Genomic DNA, 15,440 nt, shown 5'->3' on the forward strand with positions numbered 1-15,440 from the left:
TTTTTATGGTCATGTTGTAATTATGCTTCCAGTGTTATCTAATTAGTATCTAATTAATTATTTTGTGGTGTGACTGCCTGTTTCACTTTAGCGGATGATTAACAGATAACAAACCTGGCCATGTGTGAGTGTGACTGCCAGCTTCCAGTAAAGTTGACTTAGACATCCCAACAATGCTTTGATGGCAGCACGGTAAGAATAGCTCTCTCCGCAGGTCCTGTGCTCTGCAGACAGGGGTAAGAGGCACTATCAGCGCGTTAGAGGTCAGTGTGTTTAATGGGAAGCTGTGAGGATCAGCATTGTGATTTTAGAAGCGAGTTAAAGGGGAGAGCAACTTGGGGGACACCACCTCGAAACATCATCAGAAGTCGGACTGGCCAGTTTAAAAGAGGCGTTGAACAATGAGGATGATGGGGTCAAAAGAGATATTCTTCATCACTATAAATCAAAATGTGTCCTTTACTGGTAAGTTGGTGTGGCAGAATATTCAAATTAACATGTGAAATCATTAAAACGTTTGATTTTGAATGAATTATTTGTGTATAAGTGGGTGCTTTATAATGATTTGTCACTCTAACACAACAAGAGGATTTCCTGTGACAATTTATTGTTGCTATTATTTTTAAATTACTAGCATTAATACATTATATCCTTATTTATCTGTATTTAACTTTAATTAATAAAAAATACAGCTTCTTATTAGGCATTGAAAAGATTTGATAGCACATATTCACTCATATTCACCATCTCCATTACAGGCAAAACCTGGTGGATACTGATGTTGGTTTTCCGTCTGCTCGTCCTCCTCCTGGCCGGCTTCACGCTCTTTAGTGATGAACAGGACAGATTTAACTGTAACACCATGCAGCCAGGCTGCTCCAACGTGTGCTTTGATCTATTTGCTCCTGTCTCTGTCCTCCGTTTCTGGCTCTTCCACCTTACTCTTCTATGTCTTCCCCATTTGATGTTTGCCACCTACATCATGCACAAAGTTTTCTCATGTCCCTATTTTGGAGGTTTCTACAGGGGCAGGAGTCGAGGAGGATCGTCTTGCAGCGAGAATTCAGAATCCTCAAGAGAGCCGTCCTCGCGTAAAGCCCTGCTTCATGACCTCCCACTTGAATGGGGAGCGCCACGCTTCTACGGCGCTTACTTCGCAGTTATAATTCTAAGGATTCTTCTAGAAGCTATTTTTAGCGCAGCCCAGTTTTTTCTCTTTGGTTTGTCGATTCCTAAGAGTTTCCTCTGTTATGAGGCTCCCTGCACATCTGGGGTTGAATGCTATATATCCAGACCAACAGAAAAGAACTTAATGCTCAACTTCATGCTCTGTGTTGCGTTTTTATCAGTCCTATTAAGTTTGATTGATCTGGTGAACTCTGTGAAGGCAATGGTGAGGTGGAGGAGGAAGAGGGAGATGCTGATGGAGGAGATAAGTAATAGAGAGCAAAACAGCACGTTTACAATGGCAACGGTGACAGAAGACACTGATATTGTTTTAACCAGACGATCCAGCCCAAGTGGAAGCTCAAAGGTGAATGGCCTCAGAGATGAAAAACCTGCTGATGGAGTTGTGCCAAATGGTGGACTTCTTCAAACGAAGGCATGTGTTGGGACCACGATTGGAACTAGTGCAAGTAATAACAAGAGGCCAGAAAATACAGATGGCAAAGAGGTGATGCCTCGGTCACCCACAAGCACTTCAGTGTCATCTCAGTTTGCCCCTCAGCACCACTTAAAACCTCCACTGTTCTCTCAAACAGACAAGGGATCACCAACAAACCCCAGAGCAACAACACCAATCCGGCAGTGTCGTAGCGACGGCTCTCGAGACAAGAGAGCATGGGTCTAATTGGCTGAGCATGGCTGTTTATTATTGGCCCTGCACACACATTTACCTCGTTAACAAAACCAAATATTTTGCTAGATGTGAATAAATAAGATCTTCTTTACCAGGAAGTTCTGGGAAGTATGGACTAATAAAATTTACAGTTGACAAAATACTGTATTAAAATTGAAATAGGGACCTCATAGCGAGAGCCCTGCAGCTTCCTCCAGCTCTACAGAACTTTTTTATTATCTTTTAGCATGTTGTTTTGATTTTATGACCGCCCCACTCTCATAAAATGTATTTATCCTTTTCATTTTGCAGAAAAATAAAGTTACCAGCTAGAAACCTAAAGTTGTGTTTCTAGTAATGAATGCAAATATTGTTGGAGATTAACACCAGAGCTAAAAGGAGAAGGAAAACTGTCCTATCCATGCTGTAGTGCTGCTCTATACATGTAAACACAAATCCTAACTAACATGTACATCATGCCAACATTAAAAGGTGATGATGTGTCAGTGTTTTGCTTTACGTTTTCTTCCATTTCCTCCAAGTGGCTCAAAATCATTTAATGCTGCTTTAAAACACACAGTGCAGATTTTGCATTTCAGCATGTCAAAGGTTACATGTTGAGCAGCTACATATTAGAAATAAATACATTTCTTTCCTGATGAAAAAAAGCTCAATTCTAAGTATCAAAGCCAGCTTGACACGACAAAATTCACTGTTAACTCTGTGAAACAGTCATAGCAGGTCTGAGCATGTTTATTTTACACCCTGAGCTATTTGTGTTTCATTATGAGAAAAGGAGGCGTTCAAAATGAGTAAGGAAAAAAAAACCCTGACTGCTTCATCAAGGCTGACCTTAATAAAGTAGCGGTAACAGTGCTCAGCTGTTGTCTGGATTACTGTGTCTGGCAGTGCGTCTAGCAGCCACAACCAATGCACACCAACCTGACTTCTGACCTCTCATATGACCAGCTGATGGCCTTGCCGTGACCTGACTTAAGCTAACCCTGGTCAGGTTACATCAGGCCTTCAGCCTAGTCACCTCCATCAAACAACATCAGCTCAACATGCAAGCAAACTTTTACATTTTAACCTGCAGGTCAGGGAGTGCTGCTGCTAAAAAGATTAAATAATGCCATCATGACACATTAGATCTATTCTTTGCTTTTTCCTGACAGTAGAGACGTTCAGTTTGTTTCTAATGAAGGAGAACATCAACAGAGTACAGGAGTAGTTGATGGGCACTTGATGAATATTTTCTGTGAATGTCAAGCTTTACATTGCTGTTGTTTCATCATTTGAGTAATCTGCTCTCTCCTGTGAGTAACTGATTATTTGTTGTGTGTCTTCTATTATTTGTCTCACAGTAAGAACTGTTGCTTTCTTTGTGCACTTAGACAATTTCTGTGTGAAGTCATTTTTAAACACAGTTATGTTATGTGACATTTCCGCCATATAAATATCGAAACTTGTGCTGAAAAACAAAACTTTGATGATGACTTTGATCTTTATTTGCTCATCTAATTCAGATTGGCAGCCTATCCCAGGCCCATAGGACAAGAAGCAGGGTACACCCTGGACACGTTGCCAGTCTGCCACAGCGCCAACAAGAGGGGCACTCACATTCACACCTATGGCCTATGTGAAGAGTCACCAGCTATCCTAAACTCCTATAGTCAACAGATATGTTGACTGTAGGAAGAAGCTGGAGTACCCACATGCAAAGGCCTCATCCTTTCTGTGGATTTGAACCCAGGACCTTCTTGCTGTGAGGCAACAGTGCGAACCACTAGAACTGGGCGATATGACCCAAAATTCATATCTCGATATTTTTTAGCTGGATGGCGATATAAGATATATATCTCAATATTTTTTTAAAGCCATAAAGTAAGAACAAAAAGAGAGTTCTTAGTCAAAGCTGTGTCCCAGATGTCACACAGGCACTTTTATTAACATACAGCATAGATAAAATTATGAGCATTTATTAAATAATGCTGCTCTATAAATAAAAGAAAACTATGTTGTTTTGTGCATAACAAAGAGCTCACAATTGTGCAGTCAAAATGTAAACTAAAAGACGCTGAGCATAATAACATAGATAGATTTCACAGCTGCTCTGTTCCCAACTTCTACTGCGTGACTGACAGCCTGGAGTTTGAAATCCGCTTCGTAACCATGTCTCTGAACAGGTGCCATTTATGGTCCTTATACACACACAATACGGTAATATTACGTTGAAGCACAGTACTATCACTCCGCGAGGCTCCTCGGTAGCCGTAATGCTCCGACAATCCATCAAGCGGTGCAGCTCCGTAGCTTACCAAAGTCGTACTAAAACATTTTTTGACAGATTGCTGAGCGCTGTGTATCACATAAAATCGGTTCGCGGTCATCAAGCACAACCAGAATTCATACATAAGGCGCGCAGTCAACTTTTGAGAAGATGAAAGGATTTCAGGCCGTGCATGGCGTTAGCGTGGCTAGCTCGTTAGCGTGGTTAGCTCGTTAACACGTTGACACCGTCCAGCCCCACGCACGGGGCGATGCGCAGTAACTCATTAACGGACATTTGCCGTGTCCATCTTGTCGCTGCCTGCAGGTGAAGCGATGGGGAGGAGCAGTGGCGTGTCTAGAAAGTTTTTGTTGGGGGGGGCAGGTAGGGGCACAGATTTGGAGAAGGGTGGCAGATGTAATTGGCAGATAATGTTAAAAAAAAAAATTCTACCAACAGTTAACCATCATTCAATAACCCTATAAACCTAATAACTGAATTTGCTTTTGACTCTTATTAGAATGAGGTTTTAACCACTACGGTGCAAAGTTATGGAGGACCACAAGAGCCACGCGCATCGAAATAAAAAATTCTGTGCTTAATTTTAATAAACTGCATTTCAAAATCCTTTTTCGAATTCCACTTTAATAAAAACATTTTCGAATTGCACTTTAATAAACTGCATTTCAAAAAACATTTTCGAATTGCACTTTAATAAACTGCATTTCAAAAAACATTTTCGAATTCCACTTTAATAAACTGCATTTCAAAAACCTTTTTCGAATTCCACTTTAATAAAAACATTTTCGAATTGCACTTTAATAAACTGCATTTCAAAAACATTTTCGAATTGCACTTTAATAAACTGCATTTCAAAAAACATTTTCGAATTCCACTTTAATAAACTGCATTTCAAAAACCTTTTTTGAATTCCACTTTAATAAACTGCATTTCAAAAACCTTTTTCGAATTCCACTTTAATAAAAACATTTTCGAATTGCACTTTAATAAACTGCATTTCAAAAACCTTTTTTGAATTCCACTTTAATAAACTGCATTTCAAAAACCTTTTTCGAATTGCACTTTAATAAACTGCATTTCAAAATCCATTTCCCTTTCCTGTTCGCTCAGGGATTAACATGTGGATTAGCAGTTGGATTAACAACTTCATTTTAAAAATCCTGCTGCTATTCAAATTAGCCACACCGTGGGATGTAAGGAGCTCTCTGATTGGCTGGTCAGACAGGCTGTCTGCCAGCCTGGATTTTTCTAGCTCATAGCTTCGCCCTGCTACGAAGCGTGTGTGCTTGTACAAAGGCCGTTCAGCCTCGGGATTTACACTCGGCTCGACACGGATATGTGAAGAATGAAGGGAGCCTGCAGCGAAACGGAGAGCTAACCTCTGACTGAGTGCCCGTTTACTCAGTCTGACCACCTGTTGAAGGTAACGTGCTAACATGGCTAACGCTAGCATCACCCCACGTAGCCCCGTTATTTTAAGGTCATTTTAGCTTATGAAAATTTTACGTCGCAGCTGTACGAGCTAAATACGTGTTTTGTAAGCTGCTGTGCTCTTCACAAATAAAGCTGGAAGCAGCTCAGACTGTTAGAACCAGCACTGAGGCCTGTTACATTTATACAGTGTTAGAGCAATGGCTGCAACCTACAGCCTTTAAACTAGCGATTAAAATGCTGACAGTAAACTCGTCAGTCCAGATGTTACCACATTACTTTGTGATACTTAGAGTTAAAACAACTGAGACAGGCTGATTAAAATAACAGCTGTCAGTTCTCTCATTCCTTATATCAAGACTGGAGATCACACTACTGATTTCAGTTCATTTAATATGTGAGTGCACAGATTCATTCTCAACTGGACATAAATGATGATCAAAGGTTGTATATATGATGAATTCATCAAATCCCAGCCTCTAACACAGTGCGCTGAATCTTAGCTTTGAATGTCCAGTATATTCTAATCAGTGCAATTTAAGCATTCACTGAACCTACAATATCTACACCTGTGTGGCAAATATGTGGTAAAGATACAGATAATGAAGTTTAATTATTAATACAATATACATCATGAGAAACGAAAGCTGAAATTGATTCAGTTTAGTACTTTTCTCTGTATGTTCTGTGATTATAAAGGCCTTAAATTCTGTGATATATACTGTAAATGATTTTCACAGAGGTCTTAAAGTACTTAAATCACTGCTGATACTCTGGTTGTTTATATTTTCATGTTTTTGTGTCTGTAGGGCTGTTTGATGACGATTTGGACTCCTCTGGGTGATTAGGACACACCCACATCTGTTCCATACTGCAGCCATGGATGGTGTTACAGCTCTGAGTCCGCTTTGGGCCATCAGATGCACACACTGGAAAACCAGCGCCTGTACTTCATGCAGGAGAGATGACCTCAGTGATGTAGGTTCATAAGCAAGTTCAAACATTTCTGGCCTCTTATCACTTAGATTTCTTAATCTTAAAAGTGAATGCATTTAAAGCAGGAACTGCACACCTAGCCATCAGAAGTTTGGCAGCATGAGTACTGTAAAGTTTTGTAGGGCCCTTGTTAAAAATTCCACAAGCACCACACCACATTTGTCATATACAGTTCCATTTTGTACAGTACATTGTTGAAATTATAAACTATATATTCTAGTTATCCACTTGTCAGTAATTTTTGAGTAAATGGATGTCACTGATGAATCAGTGGTGATTCACCTGCAAATGTTTTTAACAAACTTTGTTTTTTGTAGAATTCATCAGCAGCTGTGAAGAGATGTATTTGAATATCTTCTGGTTCCACTTTTCTTAACCTGGAAGCTGAGGATGGCTAATTCCTGACAAGGACACACACCTCAGCGCTTATCATGGGTGTTACATCCTCTGCGCAGCAATTCCAGAGAAAACGAGAGAGCAACGACCACACATTAAGACCAGACAGAAATCTGTCCCTTTCTGGCAGCTGTGGAAACTTCCAATAAGAAAGTTTGCATTCTTAGAACAATGCTGGGTCATGTGTGATGTGTCATTATATGAGGATATTACATTTTAACTTAATTCTGCTCAATTAAGTGTTTTGTTCGTTGATCCAATATGGCAGCTTTTTATTGTGCTCCAAGTTAAAACTCATTGTCCTCATGAGCACAGCATCTAACAACTCTCCTTAAAAAAGTCGATTGACTTTAACTGGACACAATGGTTTCCAGTGGGAGATACATTCATCACTCATCCGTGACACTGGAGAAGTCACCTGAGTGAGTGATAAAGCAATTTTCCATGGAAAACCCAGAGGAACTAAACTTTGTTGTTGTTTCTTTGGGCTCAATTTCAGCTCTAGCAGCATCTCTCAGAAGAAAACCGTTTTGCAAATAATCAGATAAAAAGATTGTTGAACTAGGTGGTATTCTCTGGAGTTTAAGACCAAAACTGAACTCAAACAGTGAATTGACATTAGACTGGAATTCATAAGATGAATAGAAATACTGCTGAAGCTGAATGATTCATTCATGTATATATATGACTTTTTTTCCCCCCAATTCACCAGGTCTGTAAAGTTCAGTATGACTGTGGTACATGATACAAAAGAATAAATACAGAAGAATAAAAACTTTATGTGAATAACTTTACTCTTCTTAAAAATAACTCATAAAACAAGTAAAAGTACAAATGTGTACAAGTTAGAGACTTCCTCAGTAAGTTTACACTCTTTTGGAGTGATTTTAATTGTGTGTTAAAGAGAAAGAGATTAGGAGGTAAAGTAGAGGATGCAGAGTCAATCATCACTGAGGTCATCTCTCCTGCATGAAGTACAGGCGCTGGTTTTCCAGTGTGTGCATCTGATGGCCCAAAGCTGACTCAGAGCTGTAACACCATCCATGGCTGCAGTATGGAACAGATGTGGGTGTGTCCTCATCTCCCAGAGGAGTCCAAATCGTCATCAAACAGCCCTACAGACACAAAAACGTGAAAATATAAACAACCAGAGTATCAGCAGTGATTTAAGTACTTTAAGACCTCTGTGAAAATCATTTACAGTATATATCACAGAATTTAAGGCCTTTATAATCACAGAACATACAGAGAAAAGTACTAAACTGAATCAATTTCAGCTTTCGTTTCTCATGATGTATATTGTATTAATAATTAAACTTCATTATCTGTATCTTTACCACATACTTGCCACACAGATGTAGATATTGTAGGTTCAGTGAATGCTTAAATTGCACTGATTAGAATATACTGGACATCCAAAGCTAAGATTCAGCGCACTGTGTTAGAGGCTGGGATTTGATGAATTCATCATATATACAACCTTTGATCATCATTTATGTCTAGCTGAGAATGAATCTGTGCACTCACATATTAAATGAACTGAAATCAGTAGTGTGATCTCCAGTCTTGACATAAGGAATGAGAGAACTGACAGCTGTTATTTTAATCAGCCTGTCTCAGTTGTTTTAACTCTAAGTATCACAAAGTAATGTGGTAACATCTGGACTGACGAGTTTACTGTCAGCATTTTAATCGCTAGTTTAAAGGCTGTAGGTTGCAGCCATTGCTCTAACACTGTATAAATGTAACAGGCCTCAGTGCTGGTTCTAACAGTCTGAGCTGCTTCCAGCTTTATTTGTGAAGAGCACAGCAGCTTACAAAACACGTAGCTAACTCGTACAGCTGCGACGTAAAATTTTCATAAGCTAAAATGACCTTAAAATAACGGGGCTACGTGGGGTGATGCTAGCGTTAGCCATGTTAGCACGTTACCTTCAACAGGTGGTCAGACTGAGTAAACGGGCACTCAGTCAGAGGTTAGCTCTCCGTTTCGCTGCAGGCTCCCTTCATTCTTCACATATCCGTGTCGAGCCGAGTGTAAATCCCGAGGCTGAACGGCCTTTGTACAAGCACACACGCTTCGTAGCAGGGCGAAGCTATGAGCTAGAAAAATCCAGGCTGGCAGACAGCCTGTCTGACCAGCCAATCAGAGAGCTCCTTACATCCCACGGTGTGGCTAATTTGAATAGCAGCAGGATTTTTAAAATGAAATTGTTAATCCAACTGCTAATCCACATGTTAATCCCTGAGCGAACAGGAAAGGGAAATGGATTTTGAAATGCAGTTTATTAAAGTGGAATTCAAAAAAGGTTTTTGAAATGCAGTTTATTAAAGTGGAATTCGAAAATGTTTTTATTAAAGTGGAATTTGAAAAAGGTTTTTGAAATGCAGTTTATTAAAGTGGAATTCAAAAAAGGTTTTTGAAATGCAGTTTATTAAAGTGGAATTCGAAAATGTTTTTTGAAATGCAGTTTATTAAAGTGGAATTCGAAAATGTTTTTTGAAATGCAGTTTATTAAAGTGCAATTCGAAAATGTTTTTATTAAAGTGGAATTCGAAAAAGGTTTTTGAAATGCAGTTTATTAAAGTGGAATTCGAAAATGTTTTTTGAAATGCAGTTTATTAAAGTGCAATTCGAAAATGTTTTTTGAAATGCAGTTTATTAAAGTGCAATTCGAAAATGTTTTTATTAAAGTGGAATTCGAAAAAGGATTTTGAAATGCAGTTTATTAAAATTAAGCACAGAATTTTTTATTTCGATGCGCGTGGCTCTTGTGGTCCTCCATACAAAGTTTTTAGATACTGCGTTGATAAAGTACAAGAGATACAATCAGTGCTTTGTCAGTGTTTACGCAGCATTGAAGGACAGCAATATTTGCATAGTATTTTTACTAACATATAATGCACATATGTTTTGGGCAAAAACATTTTTGAATATTAAAATACAAACATTTTTAACATACAATTGGCAAATTAGCCAATGCAAAACTTTATCTGCCTATTAAAAAAAGAAGATAATCTTCTTACAAACTGGTGTTTGATTTTGAAACAGGAAAAAAGTGGGGAAACAAATGAAAAGACTAACATTTGAATGAAACCTGAAAGCAAGTAAATACTTTCTATGCTGCCTTATGGTAAACTTTGGTAATATTGATGTATAAAGAACAACACTGGCTGATGATGAAATACAGTCAGCTGGCATGGTGACACTGCCAGTATTAACCTGCAGGGCTGGACTGGGACAAAAAATCGGGCATTTTGACCAGAGACCGGCCCACCAGGTATTAAAGCCATAAAGCCTTTGAATGAAAACGAACGCTGTTGTGACAGTGATGTACACTGTCTTGTTGGTTTATGTATGATTTCTATCAATTTTACGTCAGATAAAAACTTTGTTCGCAAGATTCAGATAATTATTTAATAAAAGCTAGATATTTTAAATGAGAATAAGTAAGAAAAGTATATCTTTGTGCCCCCCTTTCCCTGTTAATGCCCTACTTGGCCCCCTGGCATAACTTTGCTAGATCCGCCCCTGCACAGTTACCAGCTGTCAGCTACTTAGAAAAGGATCCTGGTGTTATTTGTCTCTCAGAAACAGTTCATAACTTCCCTTCAACTCATTCATGTGACCTAAAAGGTAAACCTGTTTCTCCATCACCTGTTCAGCTCTGATGATTCAGTAAGGACATCTCCTGGTTTCATCTGCATGTTTCCCTCTCACCACATATCCAAACCTATATCATGACCAGTAGCTTTTACAGCTGTGGCTCCAGCAAACATCAGCTGATACTAGAAATTAATATTAAATAAAGTCTAACAACAGCTGATCATGCTTAAAGGTGCTGCTGTTGTTTAGCGCAACACCCGCTGGTTTCCTCTTTCTGGCGCAAAGTGGGCGATAAACAAACAAGAGAAAAGCCGATCAGCTGATCATTGATCAGTTTCATGATTGAAGTAGCAACAGGAGAGGGAGGGGGAGAGAATGAGAGAAGAAGAGGCAGCTGTGCAGCAAAGACACAGAATAACTCCAGCTTTGTGTCTTTTTCATTATAGCTTAAGTACAGGACAAACTGCGTCTCTTCTCAGCTCAATACAAAACCTGTAATATTTTCTCTGAATGAGGGACCATTCAATTTTTAAGGAGCCGTTGGCAACTCTACTAACTAACCTTATGAATAAAATAAAGTTCACCATCAGTAACATCATAGCACCCACCCAGCTGTATAGAAACTCCATCATGCTAGCTAGTACGCAGTACGAGTTATTGTAACTGACTGTAAAAAGTCAGCACAACGAAAATAAACTCCACCTAAACTTGGTTTATATCTAACCCAGATAGACTGCAGGTCATAACTTCTTACCTGAAGTTCAGTTCACCTGACACTCGGACTGGCGGCTGCCTCGGGTCTCTCCTCCTGCCTACCCTTCCCTCATCCACCTGCTAGCCGCCGTGGTAGCTCCGCCATGCTCGATGGCCAGTCCAGCTATGTTAAACTGTTAATCTTTCGCCGAAAAACTGTTTTCTGTGGTGCTGTCTTTCGTGCTTGGCTCTCCTACCTTTGCTAACATGACGCTCATAGCGCAGAAGCCGATGCTGCATTCACTTACACTCGGATATGTGAGCTTCACTGTGAAGACATAATCGTACATTTGATATTTCATTGGATTTTATTGTTTTGGCTTCGGGGTGGCACCTGGGGTGGCCAGTCTGGTTGGGGGGGGTGGCCTGTCCACCCCGCTGGACACGCCACAGGGGAGGAGGGGAGTTGTGTTCAGTGAAGGAGAGGCGAGGTCGAGTAACGTTGCATAGAGACAAAAGTGGACGACAGAGAGGCAAACTTGCGGCCCCTCATATCCGCAACTATAATTATAACGTAACATAGACTATATCGATATAAAGGATATTGTCACATCTTATATCTCGTATAAAAATATATCGATATTTTTAAAAAACTCGATATATCGCCCAGCTCTACGAACCACCATTTTACATTCAAAGAAACATTTACTGTCCACTGTCATGCAGTAGTTCTTTGTAATTACTGAGCTCAGAGATCCCAGATTTTCTCTCTCTGGGAAATCTGCAACAGCCTGTTTAAATCAGTGACTGTGAACAAAACAATAGAGCACCTACAGTGTTGCATGACCCTTTAACACATGCCTCGTGCCCTTCTCATTGTCCTGCTGTGCTATTTGGGGCAGCTAAAACACGAAGCAGTATTAGGAGGCTGGCACGTCATCAGCTGGGAGCTCTGACAAAGGACTGCATTGTCACTGGTGTGGGTTCACAGGTCAGACCAGCTAACCTGGTGACCCACACCTGTGTTAACCCAGATTCACTAGACCAATGTCTGTTGTTGGCCATGATATCAGCATTGTACATTTTATTCACCCAGTAAGTAATTATCCATCCATCCATCGGTCTGTCCATCGGCATTAAAATTATTTTTAAAAGATGTTTATACACAGAACGTTTTACAGAAGTGTCTAAAACTCCACAAAAAATTGTGATTAAAGCAAAAGTATGTGGACATCTATGCATTATGCTGATATATGATAGCTGGACATCTTATTTCCTTACTGTAGGCTTTTCTCCAGATTTAGGAACCTTGCTGCACACATTTATCCTCAGTCAGGCCCAACAACATGGACACTGTCATTATGAACTTTGTGGTCAATGAATTTCTTCTGAACCGAATCAGGGAAAAATTCTTTTAGTGCTGGCTTGTTCATGTGGAATTAGTCACAATGAAGCCATACACAGAACTTTATCAATGGAAACCCATTAATGTTTTTATATACTTCTGGTCTTGGGTTCAATGTCATATGTGACTATTTAATAGTTACTGCTCAATGATTTTCTTTAATAGTTTGCTGATTACTGTCTTATTGAGTATTTGTGCTTTTACTGCCACCTTCTGGTCAAGGAATGAGAAACACAGCGAACAGGACAGAAAGGAGTGAGCATCAATTCAATTTTTTAACTGAATTCAATTCAGTTTAGTTCGACACCTATAAAAGTAAATCATATACAAGACTGCAATGATGGATAAAACATAAATAACGCCTACATTTCCATGCAAGTGTGATCCATTATTTCTTTGATTAAAGCTCCGGTCTGTTTCCATTTTTAATAAAAAAAATAAATACATATTTCATTCATTGGTAAATTTCTAATTCTGAAACCAAGTTCTTCTTTTGTGGAGCCTGTGTTGTATATCAGTACAAAGCAGAGAATTAAGAGTTGACACTTAGACTTCTCATCGATCCTCAGCTGGAGTTGACGCATCAACCTGCGAGCGCCTCGGGTGTTATAACGCAGTCGGATCTCATGGGTGACAGACGGAGGAGATTGAGAAGTAAGAGGGAAAACTCAACATTGACCACAGCAGCACATCAGAGAAGATGTCAGAGGCATCAAAAATATTGATCACTCAGCACCCTTCTCACCTAAGAGGATGTATCTGAGATGAATGGGAGGATAAGGTTGTCCCTGATGGCTACACAGAGAAAGAGAAAATCTATTCTGCCCCCCTTTGATGTTCTTGATACAGGGATTGGAGAGTAAAAAAAAATAAAAATAATAAAAGAGAGAGGCAGAATGAGCCTATGTGAAGAAATGTTGAATAGCTTTCAGGTGTTTTCTTACAGTAGCTGTGGCTTCTTGTCTGCAGATTAGCTTATTAAAGAGCTGAAGCAGAAACCAAAATGCTCATGAATTAATTTCAGCAAACACCTGAAAATCTTTTTGAAAAGGAGAAAATGTTTCAGCCAGCATTTCCCTGGCTTGTGCTGTGAGCAAAGCTTATACTTTATGTACATCATTAAAAAGGACCTTGATCCAATTATCATTTCTTCTAAAGCATAATACACTTAGAAGCCCCTTTTCTAGTGTTTTATTAAAGAGGTATTTGTCATGTCATTTTGAATTCTGTTTATTATTAAATATCTTCAGTTTGTTTCCTAAGTTTGCTTTTCATTTATTATTTCAAACCTTGTGGTGTCTGGTGTTCCCATGTCCTGGTTTTCTCCACCTCTCTCATCCCGTTGTGTGTATAAGTAACCTTCTCTTACCTGTGTTTTCTTGTCGCATCGTACTGATTTCCTGCCTGCCATTTGCATTGTTTGTTACTCTGCATCTTGGACTCTGTTTCGCATTCATGTTTGTATTAGAGATACAAAAGTGCCAGTGCCTACACTTTTTAATGAACCATAAACTTTACCTGTGTGGCAAATGCCCACATCAATCATATTCTATTAACCCTGGTCATAACTCAGATTTTCAAGTCAAAGATAATCTTTGCTCACTCTGGCCCTGCTTGTAAGAGAAATGAAAATAAAATTAAAAATTAAAAACATCTAAAACAAAGTGGATGTTTTAGTCATCAAAACATTTACTGGAGGAATCCATTTTGCCCAATCAGATATGTCCAAAGCGATCAAGTTACAGCTAATAATTATTTAGTGGGCTGATCTTTTTGCCCCTGCACAGAATGCCAGACAAAGATGACCTCTGACCTCTGACCTCTGCACCCTTCACCTTGCATAACTTGTCACGTATGCATTTGCGATTTTAAAAATGCAGGCAGAATAAACTTTATGGGTTTTAATAGTATTTATGTAATCCTGTCAAAAACTACACAGATAAAACATTCACTTTTACGTAGTGATATTAAAAATGATTTCTTATAAGCTTATTAGAATATCAGTGGGCTAATTTTATGACACTGTAGAGCTTAGAAAGCAGGTTTTCATTTGGCCACATTGGCTTGTCAAACCTTTCATGCAGCTATTTATTATTTTTTTTAAAAGTCACTCATTTTCCTTAAACACTTCTTTTCAGAGTAATGTGGTATTTGTTCTAGCATGCTCTGAGACAGAAAGCAGTGAGGTCATCCGTCCATCACAGACCTGTCAGTTAGCACTGTTTGCTTAAGACTGCATTGTAAATCAGCCCTGGCATGACAATGGTTGATAATGAAAGCTAAATGTTCTCCCCCCAGCTCTGTATACTCTATGAAATTAAAGGTTCCTATTGCTATGTGACCTTTAACTGCCCATATAAGCCATTCAGACATCTTAACATGATTTATTCCCAACCAGTCACAGTTTGACATCGAATTAGGTCATTATACAAAGACTGCATTCACGAAGATCCTAATTGAAGGAAACGAAGACGAGTTGGGCTCTCTGGGTTTTACCAATAGGATCTGGCTGCGATGAGCTGAACTGGCAAGTCAGCGTCTTGTTTATGTTAGAAGGAGATGGATCGGGCACGACCTCTCGACCCATTTCCTCTGTTGATTTTTTGCTTGTGGGCTTGAGGGAGCATGCCCAACCCCCTGCCAGAACACAAATATACACACCACGTGAAGAGGAAGCAAACTTGTCTCATGCCTAACAAGTAGTGGCAGAGCAATTTGTTCTGAGACAAATTGAAACATGTCAGAATGGCCTCTGTAGGAAATAAGTGATCCGAACTGATGC

General features: G+C 39.3%; 1 protein-coding gene and 1 long non-coding RNA gene across 3 annotated transcripts in view; one reads left to right on the top strand and one right to left on the bottom strand.

The window, feature by feature from the left end:
* Positions 1-15,440, bottom strand: part of LOC100698585 (frizzled-8) — a 66,234-nt gene that overhangs the window by 37,599 nt on the left and 13,195 nt on the right. The gene's annotated exons all lie outside the window — the stretch shown is intronic.
* Positions 6,481-7,046, top strand: LOC112842753 (uncharacterized). The gene is made up of 2 exons (XR_003214765.1): positions 6,481-6,539; positions 6,875-7,046. It is a non-coding gene; the product is annotated as an uncharacterized LOC112842753 (long non-coding RNA).

This window comes from Oreochromis niloticus, linkage group LG18 (genome assembly GCF_001858045.2).
Source record: "Oreochromis niloticus isolate F11D_XX linkage group LG18, O_niloticus_UMD_NMBU, whole genome shotgun sequence".
In the NCBI taxonomy this organism is placed as follows: Eukaryota; Metazoa; Chordata; class Actinopteri; order Cichliformes; family Cichlidae; genus Oreochromis; species Oreochromis niloticus.